Raw genomic sequence first — 18,949 nt, 5'->3', positions numbered from 1 at the left:
AACATGACAGGTGCTGGTTATTACCTATAAAGCCCTACAAGGCCCTAGCTATTTGAAGGGTGCCTGTCTCCTGAAGTGTTGGCCTGTCTTATGCATTCTGGCAGAGTTGGCGTGCTTCAGGTCCCATTGGCTAAGCAATGTTATCTAGCAGGACCCAGGAGGTCCTTCTCTATCATATTACCTGCCCTTTGAAACAGCATCCCGCTAGAGATTTGTAAGGGTTAGACTACAATCAAGTGATCTTGAAAAACTTGATGTTTTTCCCCAGCCTTGGACCAGGGTCTTTGGCAGGTCTTTGAGTTGGGAGTGATATAAAGGGATGTTTTGTTGTCATCATAGAGTTGTCTTTATGTAATGTTTCATTTAACTTGTGAAGCTGCCCAGGTCATTTTGGAGTTGGGCAATGTAGAAATTAAGTAAGTAAGTAAAGAAAGAAAGAAATACTCCTTTAAGATAATTTACTTAGTAAGAAAAATGGAAGGTATACATAACAAATAAACTAGCATATACAGTACCAATTTCTAAACAGTTCTTTATCTGGGACTCCATCTTAAAATAGTTGTTCAGATATAAAAACAGCAACATTTTTGTACATCATTGTATAATTGAGGAAGAATGGGCATCTTTCCAATGTTGTAATGTTAGGGTGTTTTGCTGTCATAAGCCATGTCCTGTCCTTCTCTACTGTGCTCCTTTTTGTTTCTAAATCATTGGCATATATTTCAAAAGAACAAATGCACCCCCCAAACCAATGGGTCTTCCAGAAGAAAATTAATATGTGAAAATTTCTGTTATAAAGGGAGACTGCATAGCACATGACCAAATCATATGAACTAATGGTTCATTTTGCACATGATGACTTGAGCAACAAACTCAACCTGTCACTTTCTTTTTAAAAAGATGCATAGGCATTCAGTACATAGAAAATAATCTTTTTGTTGAATTAATCATAATGTTAAAACTATAAATAACATATAAATACTGAAATGGCCTTTCATTATGTTCATATGCCCAACATTCCAGTTCCTTTTTCCAGTTGTCCCTAGACTCTTGAACATGTAATTTAGTGTTTACAAGTAGCTGTTGTAGGCTTATTACAGGGGTGGGAGGTGGGTATTTTCTACATCAAATCAAATCAATGTAACTGCTGGCTAACAGCTGGACAACAGAATCATTCCATGAACTATATGATTCAGCCATAACAACAACTTTTTATCCAGTTTTCTGTGTAATATAATGAACCAGATTTTTTTTCTGGTTTTCTTTTTGCAGAGAAATTTCTTCAGTGTTGTATTCATTTTTCTCCCAAGAACTTAACAGAGATATTGGGCTGATGTCCCTCCATGAACAGAAGTAATCCTGTGTGCAGAATGAGCATGAATGCAGTGATGGCTCCTGCTCACATGAAGAGGGGGAGCAAATTCCACTCATTTTCCATCTTCACATCAGCTTCTTCTACTTCTCCAATCTTCCACAGCAAATTTGCAAGGGGCTGTTGCAGGAAGGAAGGCACCATGAAAATGAATTATCCCCTTCTTTTCGTAAGCAAGAGTCTCCACTAGAATCTAACTGATAGTGTTGTTCTGGGACCAGGGGAATAGGGCTCACTCGATAACTTTGTGATAGTCACTTTCTTTTAGCCCAATCTATTTTACTGTGTAATTTTTATAGGAATAAAAGAATTATAAGAGGGATGGCTCCATATATACAGCTTTGAGCTCTCAGAGGCCTGGGATTTTTGTTTTGTTTTGTTTTGTTCTTGTAACTCACTTTTTCCATGCAGGCAGTATAAGTTTTGACCTGTGCCTCAAAGACTTCTCCATTTTCTTCAACAAAATCTAGTTCCGTTGTCAATTTCCCCCCCCCCCCAAATAATGTATGGTGAAGCGATCCCTAGATACTTTATATTTCAGTAGTAGTATCAGATATACTGAAATCCACAATTTTGCCCCATTGTGTTTGTGGCTAGATACTCTGTTAGAGTTTGGTGTGATGCCTGCAGCTGCACTGAATGGTATACCCTGGCTAGTCCCTTTCTAGGTATAAAATAGTGCTGACCATACGAGTCATCTGTAATTTTATCAAGATCCATTATGTTGTGAAAGACAAAAACTATGTCAATCAAAATGTACACAAGTAAGGAGATACAATATATCAGCAGATACAGAAGATGTACCATTTTATTTATTTAAGGAATTTGTTAACTGTCTTTGATGGTTACCATAAGAACGCCAAAGTACCAAATCTTCTAAATAGTAGCATGTAAATAAAACATTTCTGACATACAAGAAGTATAAAAAAGGTGCTTACTCCTTTAATCCTTTGTTGACTTTAAAAGTAGAACAGAACCAAAGTATAGCTGTTTTTAGCTGTGTGGCACACTATTCCCTTACATCAACAATGGGCAAGAGCAAAGATGGTGGAAGTTATAGTTTTCTTATTATAATTTGAAGCTGACTTCATTTGCCTTTTAACTCAGAGCTGAAAGTAGTTGCTTGTTTGGTTTTATGCATAATTATACAGGTGACACAACAAATGAACAGAACAAACAAGAGATCTGGTCCAAGGCTCTCTATGCCTTACTTCTGTACCTGGATCAGGATTGTGAGGGTTCCATTCATAATTTTCAAACTTCTCTTTTACCGCAAATCACTATATGGTCACGGAAGGCTTTTGAGGACAACCCTGGAGACCAGGAATCAGAAACTTGGCATTCATACATTCCACATGACTCTCCCAAATGATGTCTAGAAGATCTAAGAATTGAATGAAAATCTATAAAATCTATGGGAGATGGGCAAATCTCACAAGATTAAAGTGTTCTCTACTGAAATTGCATGAGCTTTGGCAATATCCCAAGATTTGAGATCTCTGCCCCATAGACCATCTGCAATACTCTCATAGTTAACTGGCAGGAACCACTGTGTTACACCAAAAAGATAAGAAATATAATTTGTAAATATTTTGTTTGACAGCTAGGAGGATTGACATATGACTACAGTGACCCCATACACACTTCCCCGTAAAAGGATATTTCAACAAATGTATATATAGTCAGCATAAAGTAAATGATATGCTAGACTTACTGTATGTTTGGAAAAAGTGCTATGAATTAAAAGGTATGCAGTATATTTCATAATGAGGAAGCCTATGTCCAGGTGATCCCCATCTGCTTGCTCAATCTAATGCTTCTGCTGATCTTCCTTTTTAGGATTCCTTATCTTCAATTCAAATGTAAACTTGACAGCCCTTCAAATAAAATATGTCTTTAAATAGACGCTTCTGAAAAGCAGGATACACGGACACCCTAATCTCACATCTCTTCTTCATGTTCAGCAGTTGTCAGTGGGGACAGCATTGTTTTGCTGGAGTTACAGATAAGAGAATTGTAAAAGTGATAAGGAGGTGTACTTTTGCAAGATTACAGACATTGGTTTTATAATCAATTTGTGATGTGAGACCACATGAGCAAATGCATAAAGATTTCAATATGGTAGCCATGTGCAAATGGCACTTTTCACAACGTGTGTGAGAATGAGTATGTGGTCAACCCTACATTCAAATATGTTCTAAGTAAAAATGAAACAAACTTCTTGTGCATCATTATTTTGAAACAAAATAAATAATAGTAATGATCTTATTTCCATAAAACAAATGCAAAAGTCATGCAATACCGTATATAATAAGCTTTGACTAACAAGGATAATGAGAGCCAGTTTGGTCTAGTGGTTAAGGCACCAGGCTGGAGACCATGAGTTCTAGTCCTGCCTTACGCACAAAGCCACCTTGGGCCAGTCACTCTCACTTAGCTTAGAAAGAAAGCGGCAATGGCAAACCATTTCTGAAATCTTGCCAAGAAAACTGCAATTGCCAGGAACCAAAAACTGACTTGAAGGCACACATACACAAACAAACATTCTATTTGTTTGTTTGACTTGAACGCATACACACACAAAAACAAGATAAAAAAGAACCACAACTCCACCCTAAAAAAACATTTTTAGAATAAGTTTTCAAATAGGGTAACTAGAAGTATATGTAAAAATCAGCCTTCTCCATTGCAATGGCTTGGATCCAGCAATGCATAAGCAAAAATCAATTTTAGCAGTAATGGGGATAAGTGACAAGGAGTAGGGGAATCAGGGGAAAATAGGTGAGAACTAAGCGGCAGGTCCACATCTCCCTGCTAGAGTCAGCTTGACTGCTACAATTGTGTTGGGAGAAGCTGCTGGTTGTCCCCCTTTTGGGGAAGGCTGGGAGAGGGGCGAAGCCCAGAAACGTTATTTTTCTGGGATGGAGCCTGCTCTCTGGAATGACCTCCTATTGGAGATCCCCCTTTCTCCAACGTTATCACAGCTCTTCTGAAGGACTTTTGGGGTCTGACCCCATGTAGTGTTTTTGGATGCCTTAATGCCCTTGTAAGTTTGATTACTGTGTTTTATTTATTTGATTATTGTGTTTTTTTTATTACTGCGAGTCACCAAGAGTCTTCTGTGATTGCAGCAGGATATAAATTTGATAAATAGATAAGTCCCATTGCATGGGCTGTTTTCACCACCTATGCTAGATCTATTTTATTTTTTATAAAGTTGGCATTTTCTCAGGTACTGTATCAGTTTGTGATTTTTTTTAAAAAAAGAAAATAATAATAAGAAAAGTATAGATTTTACAAGCATTTTCCCCTCATTTTGGGGAGGAGGGAGAAGAGTTTAGTATGCAGTATCTCCTCATATACAATTTTTGTTCACAGAACTATATAGTATCTGAAAATTTGGAGAAGAGTAAAATCTGAAGGATAAATTGTCTACTAATTACAGTTTATGCATCAGATGAGAATTAGATCCATTGTACTACCATGCAGCCCAACAAATTTCTTTTCCAATCTCTAATGTCCACTTGTTAATTGAGGAATTAACTAATCCTATTATTCGTATTATTATTCGTATTATTAGTAGTATTATCCCAAATAAATCCATTATAGGATGAAGGCCTCTTCACTGAAGGTTATAGATTGTACAGTAATCTATGTCTGTGTCTTCCGGTTCTTAGTCCAGCACCATAACAACGACGACACACTGGCTCTCATTCATACACAAATTAACAGGATGATATACTTTAAAAATAAACTGGTATTAGTCAACTGCAATAATAGATTTTTGTTATGACTTTAGAAGACTTCATTTGCCATGAAGGACCATTCAAACTCCTTTGTATTTTCTGATAATGAGAACACATGAGCCACGTTTTCTGCTTGTCATCAAACAAGGTGATTCTGTGCGACAACTTGCCATGCAGATAGCAGACTTTACAGGAGCAAAGCCACTTCCAAAATCTTTCCGCGAAAACAGCAGAGACATGTCCAGGCAGTCGCCAGGAGTTAATACTGACTTGAAGGCAAAAAATAAATAAAATTAAAACAAAAACAAAAAAATTAAAAGCTGTTGCTGGCTGTAAATATTGGAAGCTGAAGTTGAACATATCAAGACTGGGAAAGAGATTATTTGGGATGGTTTGGGACATGGTTCCATCCTTCAGAGAACCTACAGGCTGGCCAATTCTTTCAGTTGGCCTGGCTTGCAGCATGCTCCTCCAAGGTGAAGGAATCAGGTGGTTTCAGCTTTTATACACAGGTGGGAATTGCTCATTGTGGCAACTGAAACAGCATAACCATGGTTTCCCAAAATGTTTTGAGCTTGACACACCAAGGCCCTGGCTCAATAGAGGCTCCACTAGCAGTGCTTTCCAGCTTCTTTGGCCTGTTCCTTTGCCCAAACAGTTGGGGCACAGCCTGATCTCTGTCTACCTTGCTATTTCCCTACGCAGTAGTCTTCCCTCACTGAGACCTTCCTTTGGGAAGGCTGGTCTAGGAGTGCCCTGAAGGTGGGGTGTGTCAGAAGCCTCAGTGAGGAAACCAGAGCACATCTAGAAAGGAGGCTGCTGAGAAGATTTATCTAAGGTGGCCTGCATCCAAGAAAAGGCCTTGAGGGTTAGAGCTATTTCTTTGGGGCATGCCAATCCTGCAAAACTCTTCAAATCATAGGAGAAGAATCTGGGGCCCACCAGATATTGAGGAACTATAAAACTATGAGCTTGACTTCTGGTGACTTCATCAGTATGCCCATGTAGTTTTCTCAGCAACAGTATGGAAATTGGTTTACACTTGCCTTGTACCAGCATCTCTTTCAAAGTCATAGTTTAGCTTTTAACTTAGGCTTTCCTAGTGGTCTCCTAACTCAGTCCTAACCATGCTGACCTTTCTTAGGTGCCAAGCCAGACAAGGTTGTCCAGGTGTTGCCATCTGCTGAGACATTATACAGCTGAAAAAGTACATCTCATGGGCCACATACAGCCCACTAGCATTCCTTTAGCAGTCTTCAAAGTATATGAATCCAAATCTTTTGGGGGAGTGTTGCATTTTTTTGGAATGGAAGGGATTAACACACCCATTTAACCCCTGAAAACCCTGAATGGTCCTGGTTTTCCTCACTTTGGGCATCTGATGTGGCTTTTGAGATGATGGAAGTGGTATACTTCTGTATTTTGAACCTCCACCAGGCCATGACCAGTGGTAAAGGCTGCTGGGAATTGTGTTTCAGCCCCATTTGCTAATAAATGTTGAATTTCAGTTATCCAGATATTTTCTTCTTCTTATCCCAGATCTTTTTAAGTTATAGGTGGTGATGGACTATTGATTTTATGAAATATGTCCCCTTACCTTTCTTTTTCTTATTTCATGCATGCCTCCAATTAAATAATTATAGAGCAGTACAATTGCTAAAAACAGATGTGGAATTTATGCACAATAATATGGTCAGGTTTCAGGGAACTGATCATGCTTATGAAGAGGCTGGTGTTCGTCTCTTTTAAAATAAAAAATAAAATCCTTATATAAAATTGCTAACAAACTTACTCCATATCATCGTGGTAGTTTATAAACTACTTCTGATTTCCCCTTGAATTTCAAAACGATATGCCAGCAAACACAGCTAATAAAGAATGTACTATTTCTTGAAGGGCATTATAAAATCATTATTTTAAAAAAAGTACACTCAGTCTAACAGTGCAGTTACAGCTTTGAATGACTAGTGTGTTGTCACTTTATTTTTAAATGCCATTCTGTTTGCCCAAGAAGTGACCTTGAGCACATTTTCAGGATATTATTATTATTAATAATAATAATAATTTATTAAACTTGTATGCCGCCCGACTCTCAAAAACTCAGGGTCTAAACTTTTAATGCATCTTCCTTTCTAGCAAGAAGGTGCGTCTCAGTCATTTCTTGGTGTGAACATGAAAAAACGATGGCAATTTCAGAGATAAATGGATTGTTTGGCTTCTCCAGGGAGCCAGATTTTCAGAGATACCTAAATTCTATTTATTTACAGTAACAGGTGAGACCAGTGCCAGGGGATATCATTGCTGGGCACCTGCCAAGGACCACATCCCACAGGGAATAGGAGGCTAATGCAGAGACTTTGGAGCACGGCCTTTTCACCCAAGACTCCACTACTGTCATGAGTAAGGATGGCGAGCAGGGGGCTCCCTTCCAGACTGTTAAGCGCATGCGTAGCACTGAGGAATTGGTGAGCCATTCCAAGAGGCACAGATTGGGACCGCCTTAACCTGCGGGGTTTATATGGCTGGGTTTTCCCACGTTTGTTCAGTTTGTTAGGATTGATGTCCTGACTCCCAGGAAACACTCTGAGACAGGGAACTGGTCTCTAATGTTTTATTGCTAATACATAACAGTAATCCTAACAAACTGAACAAGCGTGGGAAAAACCCAGCCATATCAACCCCGCAGGTTAAGGCGGTCCCAATCTGTGCCTCTTGGAATGGCTCACCAATTCCTCAGTGCTACGCATGCGCTTAACAGTCTGGAAGGGAGCCCCCTGCTCGCCATCCTTACTCATGACAACTACTAGCTAAAGATGTAAAATAAATAAATAAATAAATCAGCAGAACTGGGAGTCAGAACCCCCTCTCCAATCTACTATAAATGACCCAGAGTTCTACCAATAGATCCTGGCTGAACGGCTGCTCATCTTTGCTCTAACATGTGCATGAAAACTGGTATACCAGGCAGTGCATTGTCTTGCACTAAATACAATTTTTGTTGTTGTTAATTGTTCGGTCGCTTCCGACTCTTCGTGATACCCCTTATTTTATCAAAATGTTCCATATAATACACCAGGATTTCCTGTTCATTTACTCATTGTACAGTTCATCATTCTATTCAGACCAAATACTTGTCTTCTAAAAGTGAAATGTGGTTAAGGAAAGTGAACTACAACTTCAGCCTTCATGAGCTGGGAAGTGACACCCCTCCATCAGATTAATAAGCCTCTTGCATATCAGCAAGTTATGTGGCTGAGGTGTTCTATGCACAAGGACTGGTCAAATTAGTCTTTGAATCGGGTCATCAAACATTTTCCCTGAATTTTTAAAATTCCTTTTCTCCAATTTAAGACTTACATATTAGGGGGCTGGTATATTTTTCATAGAATCAGAGTCAAACAGCAAGTAAGGCCGTCAAGGCCAACCACCTACACTGTCTTGGATAGGTTTGTTTTGTTTTGATTTGTTTTGATTTGATTTCTAAAGCTGCCTAATTATTATGTCACTTGAAGCACATACAGATAAAGGCTAAACAATAAAAGAACAGAAATAATTAACCACTACCACCAAAACTTCAATACCCATAACATACCAAGAATTCACAAATCCCATTCCCCTGGCTCAGTACTTCAAAGTGATCTTCAGGGGATCCCCATATAAAGTGCATTGCAGTATTCCAAATGAGGGGTGACTATGGCATGGTTGATTGTGAGAAGAGCCTCCTCATCCAGGAAAGGATGCATTTGATGCACAGGATGAATTTGTGCATCTCTCCTAGCTGCAAACCTAGAAGGACCCACAAATTGGGCACCAGTTCTGTCTGAGGAAGTGCAGCCCTATCTTGAACTAAAGCTGGACAATCTCACAGAGTGTTTGGACCTTGAAGTCACAGCCACTCAGTCTTCCCAGGATTGAGTCTATGCCTGTTCCTCCCCATCCAGATCATAACAGCCTTCAGGCACTGGGACAGAACCTCAGCAGCATCACCTGGTTAGTAAGGGATCAAGACATACAACTTGCTATCATTGACCTTTTGATGATACCTTACCCCATGCTGTTAGATTACCTTACTCAAGGCTTCATGTAGATTTTACATAGGAGTGGGGAAAGTATCAAGCCCTGCAAACCCCTTCAAACTTGATATCTCTCCCCTACAAATACTGATAGGAATTGACCACAGAGAAAGGAAAATCACTGCAACAGCATTCCCCATTTCCAACCTGTGGAGCTGGTCTCAATATAGGGTAGTTTTAGTTTTGCTATGGAGTTGACTTTCTGGTCTGGTTCTACCTAGTGAGGCTGACAGCTCTGGTGGTAAGATGTTGGAAGAAAGAGTTGTGAATGCTGATGTACTTAGGGTGGAAGGACTGTCATCTTATTCTCCAGCTTTAGGTGAATGACATGAAGAAGGGTATGTTGGAATTGAGAGTTTTAGGAATATAGACCAGGAATTCTTTCTCCTGTATGGGAAGTGAAACTTTTGTTATAGAATATTTGGTAATTCAGATGCTGAATCCTTTATACTTACACTGTTTTGGAATTCCAGATCAGAAAGACTAGAAACTGCATTTTTAACTTCTCAAACTTTGGACCAAATTCTTGATTCTGTAATAATCCTGCATAGCTGAATCCTAATGACTCAATTCTTGCAACTCATGTCTAACAATAATTCTCTGTATTATGAAAAATGAACTGTTACATCATAAGCTGTAATCAGGACATATGTTGAAGAGTCAGAACAGCAGCTCCATGTGCAAAAATTCATTTTTTAAAAAAACACAATGAATGATGAATCAACCCTCCACAGGAGATTTCACATCTCACATCAATTAGCAGCACAGGTGCCACTCCCATGTTTTCAAATGCCCACATAGGTCTGATTATAATGAAGGCTACATTCTCTAGGGTTTCTGGTTCTTCTGCCTGGGGATTAGAAATCTAGTTTTGCACACCAGCTTTGATACATATATTATAAAGTTCATGAGGCAGTGTACTGAGGCAATACTTCATGGAACCAGGACTCACAAACCAGAAAGTCTCCTCATGTCAGGGTTCAAGGACATGTCTTTAAGTGTCTGCTTAATCTATGGATTTACTGTGTCCTGGCAAAATTAACAACTTTATGGAGCCAATTGCAAGAATAAGCAGAAACGCTAGTAAGCGCCATATAGGTTTTGTCACTGAGAGAGTAAATTAAACAGCCATTATGATACATCTGGCTGTTTCAAACAGAGTTCATGGCATCTGCTTCTGGAATAAAGAAGCCTGCACACACATCACACGTGCTACTTACCTGCAAGCAGCTCTATAAGAACATGTTTAGGCTTTAAAATGTTCTTGACCCTGATAGAAGGCAGCCAAGGATGATTTCATTACACCTATCTCCCAAGTTCCATATTGCCCCTTTTTGGGAAAAGGAAGCAGGTGAAGGAGTCCAAAATTGCATTAAAGTGTTTTTATAGCACCATAGCTGGGAAATAATTTGGAATGTATTGGATTTAGTGGTTCAGTTGTACTCATGTTTTATTTTTAAATTAGATGAGTACTCTAGGACTCCTTGGAGCATACTTTAGTCATTGTTAAAAGCATTGATTCACCGCAAGTCAGATACAGGCTCCCAGTTTGCACTTGATCTGCTAAAGCAAGATTGGCTTGAAACTTATGGATTTCCCATTTCTCAGGGAGTTTTCTTAATGGCTGGTTAATGTCTGCTAATGATATTTGATCAATCATTCATGATCTTTTATTATTCCTCACTATTCCCTGTTCTGTTCCTCACTTGCCATAGGTTGTTATCCCAGCTCATTACAAATTATATATCACTCTTACCTCCCACCCTTCCTTCCTGATATTTTGAACTAAAAACTCCTCCTTAGTTAGTGTCCTGTAGATGTGTTGGTCCTCAGTGCTGTCTGGGGTTTCTGGGTGACATTGACTTACACATCTAAGGGAACTCAAGATGGAGACATGCTCCAGAATATATATATATATATATATATATATATATATATATATATATATATATATATATATTTCCCTTAGAAGGCCAGCTAAGGGTAGTATGGTCTTATACCTGCTGATTTATAATCTAATTTAATCCTAAATGGTAACACCTCAAAGTTATGTAGTAATTAGGATCCCATAACCTGTAGTAGTAACCTGTCAAGTTACTTAAGTTGAATTAAGACAAGGTGGACAATCTAGTACCACCTACAGGTACCATAATGCCCACAATACCAGTAAATGGTGTGTGCATGTGTAATCTTGTGAGATCTCTGGGTTCTTACATGCGACTTACCATTTTTATGTTTATAGTTTAAAAAAAAAAATCTATTTATTTCAATTTTGGGGCTTCTGCAACCTTATGTGAAGTTGTGTGATGGGGCCTGCCACCTGAAAAGGTTGCTGAGGCCTGAATTGACCAATCTAGTGTGGAAAATGTTCCATTCAGGAAGTTCCATCACCACCAGTGAAGATATCAGCCACTGTTAGACTCACTTGGGCCTTTTCCCACTCATTTAGAGAGCAATCTACTCATCCTGGTGTTGGCAGAAAAGAAGACTGGCATGAAATTGGCTGTTCCCATTGCCAATTCCTATCATGCTTCTGTTGCCTCTGGGCTGACTCACTTCTGAGTGGTACTGTCCTAATTATGCATGTGCAGCACAAGGCAGACAAAGCAACTGGTTGAATCCTACCTTCCTACCCTCCCTCTTCTGTGTATAGCCAGCTGGTAGAAAAATACCTGCTGCTGGAGCAGGTGTGGAGGGGGAGAATCTGACTGCAGGGCTTAATCTGTCATCTCTAGGTTTCTTCCAGTGCACCTTCTCCTATATGTCATTTTGTTGTAAGCCAAGCTGAATAGAGAAGAAGAAGAAGAAGAAGAAGAAGAAGAAGAAGAAGAAGAAGAAGAAGAAGAAGAAGAAGAAGAAGAAGAAGAAGAAGAAGAAGAGAAGAGAAGAAGAGGAGGAGAGGAGGAGGAGGAGGAGGAGGAGGAGGAGGAGAAGAAGAAGAAGAAGAAGAAGAAGAAGAAGAAGAAGAAGAAGAAGAAGAAGAAGAAGGAGGAGGAGGAGGAGAGGAGGAGGAGGAGGAGGAGAAGAAGAAGAAGAAGAAGAAGAAGAAGAAGAAGAAGAAGAGAAGAAGAAGAAGAAGAAGAAGAAGAAGAAGAGGAGGAGGAGGAGGAGGAGGAGGAGGAGGAGGAACAGAGCAGAGCCACAAAGGGAGCTGAGTCACATGCAATACTTACATAGGATTTCTCTACTTTCCTTTCTTTAAACAGGGAACAAATATTGAGTTTCAAATTCTTCTGTGCTTCCTCAATCCACTATTTTGCTATTTTGACCTTGTGTTCAATTGTAAAGGCTGCAGAGCTAAAGCATTTACTGTAATGCCAGCAGAGCAGACTAACACTATTATGCACTGTTGATGCTGTGTCCAGCTGTTTTAGGAGACAAAAGCAGAACTACAGCAAATGAGGTCCTTCCCTCCCTCCCTCCCTCCCTCCCTCCCTCCCTCTAGGGGTTCTAGCCACATACATGGGGAGGGGGGTCTTCTTATTTTACATGAATAGGTTGGGTTTAAGTGTGATTGGCCCAAGCCACTCAGTGAGCATCCCTGTTAAGTGTGGACTTGTCCTGTATTTCCCCGGTCCTGTCCAACACCTTACCCATTCTTTAACATTGCCTCTCTACTTCCACTCTGATGTACATTCTAAGCATGTTACTGAAAAGCTATTTTCACTCATACTATGGGGCAGATGTGTCAATGGGCTACATGCTTATCTATATTTATTGTAGTAAATCCCTCTATGCACAATCATATACATGGAAGGGAACAGCAGATCCACATACCCCTAACCAACCCCAATTGCCAGTTCATCCTGAAAGCCTGTTAATTTCACAGAGTGTTTGTAACGGCATATGATCTTACGTAGATGTTAGGAGTGAGGCAGCTGTACAGATACTATATGTCGGGCTGACAGATTTATGCTGGTTCCCCAGGGGTGCACTGAGTGTATTTCTGGAGGGCTTTATTTGAACACCGGTCTCTTCCCTGAAATATCCTAAAATGATTCTCCAACTCTTCCTTGGAATCCTGAAATCTGCTAGGGCATTTCATCTTAAAGTAAGAAATAGTTATAGTAGATAAACATGGCAAATTTGGATCACAACAAACAGCTCCACGCATGACCAAGCCATCATCTTCCATGAAGTGATTGTGCATCATGGGATCCACTTTCAATTGTTTGCAATTCAGCATCCCAATATAAGTCTGCAAGTCATTGGATTTCCATCTGGGAAAGCCAACTGTCACCATCCAGAGCAGAATGAACACTAAGAAGCACATACAGTATCTACTTATTCTGCATGTGTGGGGGGAAAGGGTTGTAAAAGTCTTGATGAATCTTTATTGCTGCTGTTGTTTTTAATTTAAGCATCTCCGCTCACCAGTGGTTACAGAAACACTTCACTGTCACATCCAGTGAACTTCTCAGGCAACCTTCTCAGCGAAAGAAGGATACAAAATAAATGCCAGCCACTGGTGTAGAGGATAGGTGCGTTCAAATCATTTTAAATAAATAATAATATAGCCCAACCACTCCACTATGGCTCATCCTGTTCAAAAGCAGGATATTATCTAAATATCAGCAACTGGGGGATGATGACCTCTGTGTCCAGCAAAATAATCCAGCTGATTATTGTTGGAAACTGGATACTTTCCAAATGGCCTGTTGGTCTGACTTAACAGGGCTCTTTAACCATTCACTCTGGGGCATGTTAGGAAGCCCACACTGTGTTTTCTTCCTCTTACACTTAGCAAACAGAATTGGATTCTCTGTAGATTTCAAGGATACTTTTTCTATCCAATATATGAGGGATGGATTTGAGTCCACATAGTTCAAAACTCTACATGATGAGAGCCTCATGTGATCAGATGTTTGGGATTTAAAAAAGGAAAGTCATTTATTTCTATTAGAGAACTGCCAAGAGAACAAGTCATTCTTCATGAGCAAAACAAGAAACAGAAACCAACAAAAATCTGCAAATTAACTCTTAGACTTCATCTATCTATCTATCTATCTATCTATCTATCTATCTATCTATCTATCTATCTATCTATCTATCTATCTATCTATCTATCTATCTAATCTATCTACTGGATATATGAAGAATAAGAACTATACATGTATGTCTGTTTATCAGAGGTATTTCTTATGCTGTTCCAATTTCTAAAGAACAAAAAACAGGTTCCAAAGGAAAAATGAACAAGCATTTCTGCTCTTGTAACAAAGAAGCAAATGGAGCAAGGGACTGGAGAAGGGTTGCAGTTAGAGATGGGCAGTTAAATCTATCTGTAGCTGAATAAAAAAAAGTGTTCATTCCTACATCTACTCAGTGCTATTCAACACTAAACATCTTTTTAAAATCTGCATTTAAGTATGTATTCTGGAAATTTTTCTCTTGATATTCTAAACATTCCCAACTCAAAATGCCAATTTTAGATTGCACATACTTGCTTTTTGTCATTTATTTCTTTATTTAATCAATTTATAAAGCTCATTCCAAAAAGCATCCCATAAATATTTGGAGAAGGGCAAAACCAACATCAATGCTCTGATCTATGGGTTACACCAACAGGCAAGGATGAGTTTGTATACTTTTTGAGCTAAATACTGCAATATAAAAAGACAAAATTCCTTAAGCATGCCTCATTTTAGCTCAGTGTTTTCAATCTCAGCAACTTTGAGATATGTGGACTTCAACTTTCAGAATTCCCCAGCCAGCCTGCAGCCATACTTCTTAAAGTTGAGATGGAGAAACACTGTTCTAGCTAATGTAAAACTTGATTGGGATATGATACAGCCATTTGAAGGACTTCTTAACTCAGTTATTGGCCCATCTATAGAGTATAGCTACAACACAGGGGCCAATGTATTTGTTCACCATCTCTGAGACATAAGCTTGGGACAAGCATCTTGGTAATTAGAATAATCATATTCAAGCATTTGTGCTCATGCTTTTCATCTCCATACTTCTGAGTATTCCCTTTTTACTCCCCTAGTCCTACAATAGTACTCTGTCAGGGCATAATTTTGCCATGAGTAAGTGCAAGGCAAAAAAAGGGCAAGAGAGAGAGAGAGCTATAGTGGGCTTGAGCAAGAGTCATCTAGCCCAGTGTTTCTCAACCTCAGTGTCATGATCACCATTGCGATGCTTGTGACATCGCAATGGCTCGCATGACAATACAGGGAAATGGGTCCCTGGCGGATTAAGGCAAAGGCAACTATGAAACAGAAAAGAAAGCAACAGGTGCAGGAAACTAAGTAACAACCGAGACCGGCGGCGTGGAAGACAGTGATACAAAGTTGCCAACAAGCAATTGACTAAACAACAAGAGAGGTGTGCCCGAGCTGTCAAAGGATTAAGAGCCTGATCGCCCGGCAATGAATCATTACCGTTCAGGAAGGCGATCGAGGCGATGCCCAGGGTGCAGGGGGGCTGAACGACCTCTCACCTGACAGGGACGAAACCGGTGGGACTCGTGGGACGCACCTGGAATAAGGTGGGGTGGAGCGCTGACCGGCGCGGGCTATTTAAATCCCGTTCCGGCGCGCTCCCCTCACTCTCAGCTTTTTAAAGGCACACACTCTGTTCCTCAATAAAGCCAGAACCTAAGCCTACGCTAGCGTCTGTGTCTTTACTGGATTGCAGGCAGAGCCTGACATAAAGCTGAGAGTCTCAAAAATGAACCTCGCCAGTCTCCACCAGGAAAAAAATTTTCTGTGGGAAAAAACACTGGCGATGATGGAACCGGGGATGGCCATGGAGTCGGCGCTTCACACCGGAGGTGCGAAGGACGCAACGCAAGAGGGGGAGACAACCCAACAGCTGCTAGAGTCGGCACACCCAAGATGGGACACGGGCTCCCTCCCTGCCCACACCGCACCCCAGTTCCAGACCTGGAGCTCCAGCCCGGACTGGAGAGCCCTGACGGAAGACGAAGTCGGGGGCCAACAACTCATCACGTGGGACGGCGGAGCAGGACCCTGGACGGGGACATCCTACACCACCTGGAGACTCCACTACCCCCACACGCCCAAGCAAGGAGTCGCAGGACTGCCGATCGGGCAGCAACCGGCAGCACCGAGGACGGACGACCCTGTCACAACAGACAGGGTCAGAGCTCTGGAAGCCAAGGTACGAGCCCTGGAACACATGCTCCAGTCCATGGCATTGGTGGTGAGTGAGCTCACAAAGACTGCTGCTGCACAGGGGGCAAGAGGGGATCGGGGCACCCTACCCACCCCATCGACAACCATGAGAGGAAGGGGCCAAGAATGGGACTCTTTCGCAGGGCTTCATGGTCCCAGCCCGGTGGGGGTCATCCCTAACCACCCACAGGTGGGGGTCTCGCAAGTTGGGGGATTCGCCAAGGACTTCCTTGTGAAGTTTGACAGAGACCCCACGAACCTGTCGTTCTTCCTGACGAATGCCAGGAACTACATGGCCCAGTATGGACATTGCTTCGAGACAGAAGCGTCCAAAATCTCGGCAGTGGCCACGAAACTCAAAGGAAAGGCTGCGGACTGGTACGTCCAGATGTCAGAGTCCGGAGCCCCAGCCCTGGCCACTTTTCACAACTTCCTAGCTATGCTCAAACAATACTTCGAAGACCACCTGGCAAAGGAAAGGGCCAAGAGTACCCTTAAAGGTCTTTACCAAGGGAAAAAAGCGGTGGCAGACTATGCTCTCAAGTTCAAGGTCCTAGCGGGTAAAATCCTGGAATGGTCTGAGGCCACCTTGATCGACATGTTCAAGGATGGCCTCAACCGTGAGGTGCTACAATGGGCACTCTATAGGGACAACCCAGACTCCCTACACGGGTGGATTTGTCTGGCCGGAAAGGCTGAGCACACCCAGCGCACCTTCATGCTAGCAACCACGAATGACAGAACCCCTCCCAGCGGGAGAGGACCAGTCCCACAGTCGGGCCCGACCTGGGACACAGAGTGACAATGGTGGTTTGCCCGTGGGGAATGTGCCAGGTGTGGGAAGACGGGCCTCTGAGCAGCTGAATGCTTCAAGGACAGGACGACAGACTGCCTGCCCAGACCAACACTGAAGGCGCCGCACAAGCCGCCCAACCCTCCCAGATGGCTGACAGGAGTGCTAGCGACCCCGGACGAGGAAGCAGATGCCTACCTCGCAGGGAACATGGTTGACGCCCAGGAGCAGCTGGCGGGAAACGCCTCCCACCTGCCCTAAGCAGCGCTGACGGGCAGGTGGTAAAGGAGGGGCGCGACAACCCCAGGGTGAGTGAAGATTGCTCCATCCTGGCAGGGAAAATCGAACTGACTTACGGCTCTAGAGCCATCACAGTCGAAGCTCTGGTGGACTCTGGGTACTCCAGAAACCTAATCCACCCAGACATTGTCACCACACTAAAACTGCCCTGCTCCCCCCTTCCTAAACCGCTGGTGGTGGTGGTTCGAGGACGGGGTCTACCAAGCACCAACAAAGGAGAAATCCTCTACTCTGACTGTGGGGAGGGCAGAGATCATCGACCAAGCCCACGCCCCCCCCCCCCCAGAAGGACTGCTGGAGCAATACCCGGACTTCACAGATGTCTTCGGGGAGGAGGAGGCGGACCAATTATCCCATCGCAAGACAGACTGTGCAATTGAACTGCTCTCAGACGTCCCATTACCCAAGCCCAAAATCTACCCCATGACCCAGAGGGAATTGGCGGCGCTGCAAGAATTTTTGGACAAAAACCTCTCCAGGGGCTTCATCGAACCGGCAAACTTGCCGGTTGGAGCACCCGTCCTATTCTGAGAAAAGAAGGACGGCACCCTGAGACTATGCACAGATTACCACGGATTAAATTCCGCCTCCCTATCCAACAAATACCCCCTTCCCCTTGTAAAAGACATGCTGGCACACTTGTCAAAGGGAAGGGTGTTTTCCAAACTCAACCTCTGCGAGGCGTACTACAGAATTCGCATCAGGGAGGGGTACGAGTGGAAAACGGCGTTCAACTGTCCCTTGGGCTCCTTCCAGTACAAGGTACTGCCTTTCGGTCTTGCGGGGGCCCCGGGGGTCTTCATGCAACTCATCAACGAGGTGCTGCATGAACATCTGTTCAAGGGCGTACTAGTTTACCTAGACGATGTCCTAATCTACACAAGGACTCAGAGGGAACACGAGAGATTAGTGAGACAAGTTCTCACTAAGCTCCGGAAAGCCAAACTCTACGCTAAGCTGTCCAAGTGTGAATTCCACAAGTCGCGCTTGGACTACTTAGGGTACAGGATCTCTGACAAGGGCATAGAGATGGACCCCATGAAGGTTCAGGCAGTTTTGAGCTGGGAACGCCCACGCACCAGGCGCCAGCTTCAAAGCTTCCTTGGGTTCGCGAACTTCTATAGGTCCTTTGCGAGGGGGTTCGCAGAAATTGCCCTGCCCTTAACCAATTTGCTAAAGACCAAAGGCATCGGGGAGATGCGCAAGGTCAAAAACCCAGGGGCCGTGCTTAATTGGACTCCCGACTGTCAAACCGCTTTTGACAGGCTAAAAGCCATGCGCCTATCTCTCTAGGAAATTTTCAGAGACAGAGAGGTGCTGGCACGTGTGGGAAAAGGAAGCCTTTGCAGTTAAAGCAGCACTGGAGGCTTGGTGTCACCTTTTGGAAGGGGCGACTTGCCCGTTTGAGGTCTGGACAGACCACCGCAATCTCGAGGCGCTCCATACGCCCTGGTGCCTCAGTCCCAAACAGATACGCTGGGCTCAGTTCTTCAGCCGGTTCAAATTCCAGCTGAAGTTCAGAAATT

This window comes from Candoia aspera, chromosome 3, assembly GCF_035149785.1.
Source record: "Candoia aspera isolate rCanAsp1 chromosome 3, rCanAsp1.hap2, whole genome shotgun sequence".
Taxonomy (NCBI): domain Eukaryota; kingdom Metazoa; phylum Chordata; class Lepidosauria; order Squamata; family Boidae; genus Candoia; species Candoia aspera.
This window is presented reverse-complemented; position numbering follows the sequence as displayed.